The following is an 8,580-nucleotide window of genomic DNA, read 5'->3' on the forward strand; positions in this document are numbered from 1 at the left end:
TTTTGCTCGACACCTTGACAAATGTAATTCAATGTAGAAACATGCGTTTAAATAAAATATTTTACCAAAAAAGTTACCCACGCTTTAACTTGACAGACTGTATTTACCTTGCACTACGCGCTCAGTCTTTATATTTTCGCACATTATTTTGGAAATGTTTTAAAATAAAGACTCAAAACTTCCACCACTGTAATTTTGTGATTGTGAATTCTCTTCTGTTAAAAGAACTTAGCTCGAGAGTTTGAGCGCACCTACGGCGCGCGACTTATCGGTCTCGCACTCCGCGCTCGGTCTTTGCACTCGATTTTGTGCAAATGTCAACTTTTCTACATTATACACAACACTTTTATATAAAATATAATACATTTTTTATGTAACTCTGCTTGGGATTGCTTATTTAAATGTTGCAAAATAAAGCACAAATTGTATTTATCATGATTATTTTAATACTTGTTTCTTATTTTGCTTTAAATTGTATTCGAAGCTGCGCTGAAACATGTATTATTGAAATATATTTCTATCATTACAATTCATAATAAGCATAAAAATTGAATCATACTAATTCTTATTTCCTAGTTTTTATAATTTCTTTTATTTTTAATCTGGTTTTTTTACGATTAAAGAAAAACTACTGCGCATCTGCATATAGGGTCTAATACAGGAACCTATATATCTAAAAATGATTAATAATTAATTTATAGATCTTTTTAGGCGAACCACTTTTGTTTGTTAATATGAGTTCATATCTTTTGTCGTTTTTTTCACAAAAATTTAATATTTTTATTTTGAATGTTATTTTGTACATCTAAAGCAAAAACTACGTGTCCTATCAACAATTATAGCTCTTTTTTGGATAAACAAGTTTTGTCTCATTTTTTTCGTAGCTTGTGTCGTTAGGCCAAAATTTTTTTATTTTTTTTATTTTTAATGTTGTTTTTTACGACTAAAAACAAAAACTACGCGTCCTATCGAAAAGTGATTCATAACAAATTTGTAGATCTTTCGCGCAATTTTAGCAAATTCATTTTTGCTGTATCTTTCATATTTTGACAAAAAAATGAAATTTTTTGGATTTTTCATTATTTTTGATGCGATAAAATTTTGAATTTTCAACTTTTACACCAAATTTAAAATAAATTTTATGATAATCTTGTAGGGCATTCTAAGATCAACGTTTTTCTTATCTTGACTTTTTTTCATAGCATGCGTTGTTTGGCTTTAAATGTTCATTTTAGATTGTTTTTTTTTAGATTTTGAAAATGCTCTAACTCTGATAATTTTCTTTTTATAGCAAAAAGTCATAAGAATAAATTGTTTGAGTTTCTGAGTACTATGAATAATCGTACATAGAATTTTGAAATCTTGAAAAATGTGGTTCCAACTATTTTGAAAATGCGCTCACTTTTTGAATTTTGATCCAAAATAGCTGGTTTTCGAACTCGTTCTTTCTTTTCAGGCCTCAAAAAGTGTTCCAATGCAGAATCCAAACTGATCAATTTTTCGAAAGTTATCGTGCCTACAGAATACAGACTACAGACAGACAAACACCTGCGTAAAAACCGATTTTTACACATCAGGGGCTCGAAAAACGTGGAGATTTGATGAAAACCGACCAAGTGAAATTTTACATAAAACTAATACCTTATCATTAGGATGAGAATGTAAAAAGTGCGCGTGATATGAAAAAGTGGTCGGAAGCAAATTTGTAGATCTGATTCAGGGCAGCAATTTTGTTTTTAATCATTTCATTGTATCTGCTGTCATTTTCCAAAAATTTCAATGGTTTATTGTCAATGTTGGTTTTTAATATTAAAAAAAAAAAAAACAAAAAAAACACGCGTCATATCGTAAAATTATTTAAATTAATTTTGTATATATAATTTAGGAGAATATTGTTGTTAAAAAACATTTGATTATATCTTGTGTCGTTTTGCCAAAAATCTAATTTTTTATATTTAATTTTATTTTTTACGATTATAATAAAAACGAAGCGTCCTATCAAAAAACAATTTATAGCAAATTTGTAGATCTTTTTTTAGTGATGATTTTTAGTATATTTTTTAGAGTTTAGAACTTTCTTGAAGTGATTTTTTAGTTTATTGACAAACTGGTGATCGGATATCAACATTTGTTGAAACGTGCAAAGAGGACAGACATTGTTGACAATTTCCATATGGGGAATTTAAATTTACAATTAGTAATATTTCGCGTTCAAATCATTTGTATGACTTGTATTTTTTCTTAATAGGAAACTGATAAATAGATTTAAAACATTTACAATAGAAATAAATGCTCTTAATTACTGATATTACTTAAATTTATAATTAGAGTCCAGAATGTCTAAAAAGTGAAATTATTATCTAAATTATAAAGTGGGTAAATAATTTAACAATAACATGAAAAACCATTAAATAAAAAAATGAAGGTGCAGCCATTGTAAGGAATTTGTAAGCCGCTTGAGATATACAAAGTATCTAAACAGCAGTGTTCAAATTCTTTTATTATACTTTCACTTTACCTATTGCTTGATGCATAATGAACAAAGTTAATGCGACAAACCTAATAGCCTGGTATGCATTTGTACATTATAGTACATTATAAAGAGGAGTTCTAATTCAATATATTTTTTTAATATTATCTTATATGTATGACATGTGTCACTATTAAAATGACTACACGTTAACATATTGCTATATTCTATATTATTATGTATCAAAATAATATTTTACGTTCCATAATGCACAACAGGTACTTTGATACATCATTAAGTATAAAATCGTTTCACGAATTCCCCAGCCGGAAGTTGCTCATGTTGATCTCGATCGGTGAACCGAGGTATCACTGTGTATTGTACGTAATGATGAGCAATGCTGGTAGATTGTTATATAAATGAAAAGTTACAAATTGACGTTCATTGCCGTACTGCAGCGTCCAATCCCGGCATAGAGGACGATTTATTATAGATAACATGAAAAACGAATAAATGATAATATATATATTTACTCGGTATGCTCAAGTAATCGTAGCTTTTAAAATAGACAAAAAAAAAGAATAAAAATAATAAAAATAAATAAATAAATAAATAATAAAAAAGAATATTCTATCACAAAGAAAATTCTATCAGAATTCTATCAAAGAATATTACCTCAGAATGAATTTGGGCATATTTTAACTGTAAAATATATTCCGAAGTATATTTATATATATTAAGAAAAATATTACATATTTCACATCCCGTGTAGAAATTCCCCTGGTTGGCCCTATTACAACAAGGTTTCTGGCCGGATCTCGGTCAGGCTACCCCTGGCTAGGTTTCATGGTCAGGAACCGGTCAGGAGCCGGACGGGCTACATTTTTCTCGAATCCTGGTTCTATCTCATGGTCGGGAGCCGACCGGGCACTGGCTAGGATAATTTTGTTGTCAAAATTGCACATTTTTTAAGAGCTTTGATGTTATCAAAGACGTAATTATGGGTGATAGATGAATTATCATTTGAAAAGTAAAATTTAAAGATTTATTAGAGCAGTGAAACAGAGATAAGGTGTTTTAAATTCTTAAAAAAAAAAACATTACAGTTTTCTAAATGTTTTAACTTATTAAATAAAAATGTTATCAATTTTGATATGTGCATCAGCAGAAATGTTATAATTTTCACTATTTTTAGACAATTTTTAGTCTGTACACTTTCAAATTCACTGCCATGTATATCCCCTTCTGCGCCTGGCGACTGCGTAGGCACTCACTAATTTTGAGTTTCGCACTTCGAACGAGGTTGCGACTGGATCTGTAAAATCTACTGATCGCAGGTCAGCACCACTTGATAATCGGTACTGCTAACCATCAATGATAGTCATATTTCGTTGCCTATAATTGTAACGTTTACTGAACTATTGTAGTGTCTATATGCGTACATGGAAGATCAGTAGATTTAAGTTGGGTTTCAGTCAAATATAAGGTTCTTTTTTTGCGTGTAACATATCATATAATTTTTTATAAATTGGAATAATACATTTCAGGTCGATTCGAATCATATCTCGGTAAGAATACTTGCATTCAAAGGTATCCGACATTTCAATACATAGAAATGCAGTTTCTGTCATTCTTTTTGAATCACCGATTAGCCAGAAAAAAATTTAGATTCCAATTTTTTTCGAAACCTATCAAAGCTGCCGGACGTAAACTAAAATAAATTAAAAACACCTTTTTTGTTTAACGTTTGGTGTTTCCAACTGTATTTTTAATGCATAAAATTTATATTGGGTGCTAATTAGAAATACGTAGCATGAGCATAGGAATAATTTATTTACTATTGTGTTTTGTAAACTTCACAGTCTTTCCTAGGGATTCGAGAAATTTTACTTTGACAGAAGTACAATTATTTGATAATTAATTATTATATTTCAATAAATTAGTAACTCCACAATTTAATATTCACAATAGTAATTCTTCAAATAGTGACGCTATATATCCTAGCTTGCTATTGTCCTATTGTAAAAATAAACATTATAATATCAAATTTTACAACCGAAAGGTTCTGCGTGTAGCTACATTTTAAAAATGTGTACTAATTTCAATTTTTTTCATTACTTATTTTGATATAATTATTAAGGCCATGTGACGAGCGTGTCACATGACCAGATGTCTACTTACCGCCACTTTTTTTATTTTTAACTTATTTTCATACGAAACGCCACATAAAGTGGAAAATTTAGGATAATAAACAAAAAGCACTAAAAAAGGCGGTTCTGGTCCTAAATGTTTATAATTATGAGAAAAGCAAAAAAAATTATTTACAACAAAAAACTTTTTTCATATTTATACAAATTTAGGACCAGACCCACTATTCTTAGTGCTTTTTTTGGTATCCTAAATTTTCAACTAGATGTGACGCTCTGTATGAAAATAAGTTAGTAAATAAAAAAAGTGTCAGTAAACTAGGAATCTGGTCACGTGACCCAATCTTCACATATCCTCAATTTATTATTTATTTAATATTATTGAATACTAAAGCATATAACAATTTTAACAGATTATTGATTTTTGAAGCATACTTTTAGAATTAATCATCCCCAAAAGTGGTTTTAAACAGTTATTTTTGAATAGGTGTATCGGAGAACAAATTAATTATTACCAAAAATGAGTACATATTTACCACGAGAAAGGTGGTATTAATTTTTCGTGCGTGCGCCATATATTTCACGTAATCACTCTAAGAGTAGATTTTGAGTTTTATCGTATGACTTGCACTCTCCTTTCTTAGCTTATATCTCGAAATGGGGTGGTTTGTCGATGAAAATGTACAAAACTAGAATTGTAAAAAAAATGTTGTTTTAAAATTTCAGATCTACACAGTTTCATCGAGAATCGATCCCATCTTGAAATATGCGATAAAAAAAGTGGCATGTGAGCCTCTGTCATTTTTTTCTTTAAAAAAGTGTCTTAAATTTTTGCACCTCCCCAAATGTTAAGTCACATACGGCCCAGCATTGGCCCATAGTCGGCAAAAATATTGCCGAAGCTTGTCTGCCATTATCGCGTCAATGACGGAATGATAACTATGGCCTGCACTTGGAGCCTAGGTTTGGCTGCCATTGTCGGTCCAACACTGGGTACCAGTATTGGGCCAAACCTAGCTGCCATCGTCGCGACATTGCCGGATTGATAACTATGGCCTTGAATTGGCCGCCAAGGCTTGGCTGCCATTGTCGGCCCAACACTGTGTACCAATACTGCTATAGTCTAAGGTCTAAGGATATGACAAAAAAGGTATTTAAAAAATAAATATTAATTTGTTGCGAGTACTTTGAATTTAAATATTAATGGTCCTGTTTAGATTGAATACATATATTACATTTTCAACATTACATTACAAATAAGATTTCTAATACCACGGGGAATCGAACCTACATCTATATACCTAAATCTATCGCCTAGCAGCCGGGAGTGCTAACCACTGCGCTAAACCGACAAGTTGAAACTATGTGAAAAAGCTATTCTCATAAGCTGCAATTCCGAAAAGTTAAAGAACAAAAATTTAAACTCTCTTTTTCTAATTATTTATTATTATGCGACATTGTGTACATGTAGAATATACGAACTGTTAACAGGAATATTAATACAATAATTTTCAAATAAATAATTTAAATCGATTACAATTTTTCTTCGCGTAATATTTCGTTTTTTTCCGTTGTACCCTACTTTACACATTTTTGTAATGACAGGAAATGTAATTTTTCATAAACATTTACCATTTTTAATGACAGAACTTAACAAATTTCATCGTGAACTTTGACAATTTTTCAATTGTGGCGGAGGATCGCCAAATATAAAAAGCCAATATAGACTGTCAGCACTGACTCAACACTGGGCCGATTAAAATGCCGATATTGGCCTAATAACTTTAGCCGACCTTTGGCTGCCAAAATTGGACCAACACAGGGCCGTGTATTCAGCTCCGGCAATTCGCAATTGGGCTTTTTGGTGCAAATAAAGTTGTAAACTTGCGAATTTATAGAAAAATCCAAAAGGATTATTTTTATAATTTATGTCACTTTAGGCGAGGCTTTGCAGGTCCGGGAGGTGAAGGGATCCACAATTTCAGTTGAAATATGCGTCTCACTTCCGATAGGAAAGTCCTTAATTTAATTTATATATTTTTTGGATAATAAGGGCCTATTCCTATTTTGAATCAACTATGTATTCGGAGTGATATATTGGCTAATTTTAATAGTTTATGTTTAAACAGATTTTTTTATGCACGGTCTAGAATTTTAAAAAAACGTAATGTTATTCTAGTATTTGTGGAGTAAAATAAGGCAATGCAATATTGAGATTGGGTTCTGGTTCCAAAGCCTGTAAATGTAATTAAATTAATAAAAATAATTTTTTTGATTCATTTGTAATTTAATTAAATAAAAAGTAATGTAAAAGTAAATGTATTAAATGATGCACATTTCTGACATGTAAAATAAACCTCAAGGATATCTACTTTAATTAATTGATGAGTCCTAAAGCTATCCAAAATATAATAAAAAAGTAATACAAACGTGATGAAAAAGTAACAAAATTGAAATAAAAAATAAAGAAAAAAAAGGTTACCGTGCATATCGGCTCTTCGTTTGTAAATGTCGGGATATATTTTGAATAAGCGAATAATAACAAGAAAATTTTTTAACATTTGTTTGTAATTTTAAACAGCTAAATCGTCCAGTAAAAAATAATAAACTAGTAAAAAAATACATTATTTCCATTAAAAGAATATTTCTTTGATTTTATCAAATAACTTTTCTGACCAAATGTCAATGAAGCATTTATTTTTTATTCAAAATTATATTTTTCTGATTATAGTGTCCAAGAGAATACTGAAATTACCTGTATCGAAATGCGGATTGTTAGTATTTATAAACTATGAAAAAATAATATTGATCAGGAATATAATCCTTTATTGGATAGAATTCAGAGTCCTCAATTTACCTGACTTTATTTTGTTGCTCGAAGACGCCGATTGAACTCCATATGCACTAGAATCTGTCAAACAAAAAACACTATAGCACCGCGTGTTATCACAGCTGATTGTCTGTACCGACTGCGAGTGCCAGAATGCGTGTGTTCGACACTCAGAATCAGGTCGTTCCAAGCCGCTCGGCGGAAAGCGACTGACTGACCGGTTTGTAACTAAAGAGAAACGATAAGTAGGTAAGTCGTCCCATTTTTTACGCTTGCACAGAAAAACTTGAGATTGTTCTATCGGAAAATTATATAAAAACGCTGCAAACAGTTGTCGATTATAATGACTACTAACATTAACAATTAGAACTACATTCACAACTCTTAATGTAGTTGTGAACTGTAGACAGCATTTATATTTCATTGTTAAATTATAAAAGTTTGGACTTTCTCTGTGTATAGTTATTCTTAAATTCCAGAATATTACATACATAGCGTACTTGAATAGAAAAATTGGACCGCGGTGCGGGCATATTCTTGTCGTGCGCCGCGCATTTGTCGAATATCACGCTTCGCGCTTGGATATTTGCTCTTTGCACTCGGAATGCGCGCATGAAACTTTAGTAGAAACATCTCATTCAGATCCCAGTTTTTTATGCATTTCCGTACTCTGCATTTTTCACGTAATAAAGTAGAAGGTAAAGTTGGAATTTCTGAACGCTCTGTAGGCTTTCAGATGCATATTCTCATCGTGTGACTTCCGCTTCGCGATCGACCTTGCAATGAAAAGCTATCATCCTTTATTTAGTCTTTCTTCCCTTTCTCGCGTCGTTGTGCTAAAAATAGAATTTTTTACATTCTAATTCATTAGCATTTTTAATAAATAAAACAAGAAATCCCTACAAGTCTTCTTTCCAATTTTTTACATATCTCGCGTCTTTCCACGTAATATTATAATTTTCGATTTCCGAATTATTTTAGGAATTCTTAAACGCTTAAATGATAAATAAAACTAAAATGAAAAGTCCTGTTAAAAAATGGTTTGAATGCATTTTGTAGGACTTTATGAAAACTGCAATACTTAACTAAATTTTTCCCCCATTGCTAAGATCGTTTGGTTCGAAATTTTATTT

The 8,580-nt window shown here is 30.8% G+C and overlaps 1 protein-coding gene across 1 annotated transcript in view; it reads right to left on the reverse strand.

Annotated features, from left to right (window-relative positions):
- The window catches only part of LOC117174314 (vesicular glutamate transporter 2.2), a 63,422-nt gene extending 55,784 nt beyond the window's left edge, over positions 1–7,638 (reverse strand). Inside the window, exon 1 of the mRNA XM_033363329.1 lies at positions 7,475–7,638. The gene's annotated coding sequence lies outside the window, so the exon portion shown is untranslated. The remainder of the gene's footprint in view (positions 1–7,474) is intronic.
- Positions 7,639–8,580: the final 942 nt, after the last annotated feature.

This window comes from Belonocnema kinseyi, chromosome 1 (genome assembly GCF_010883055.1).
Source record: "Belonocnema kinseyi isolate 2016_QV_RU_SX_M_011 chromosome 1, B_treatae_v1, whole genome shotgun sequence".
NCBI lineage: Eukaryota > Metazoa > Arthropoda > Insecta > Hymenoptera > Cynipidae > Belonocnema > Belonocnema kinseyi.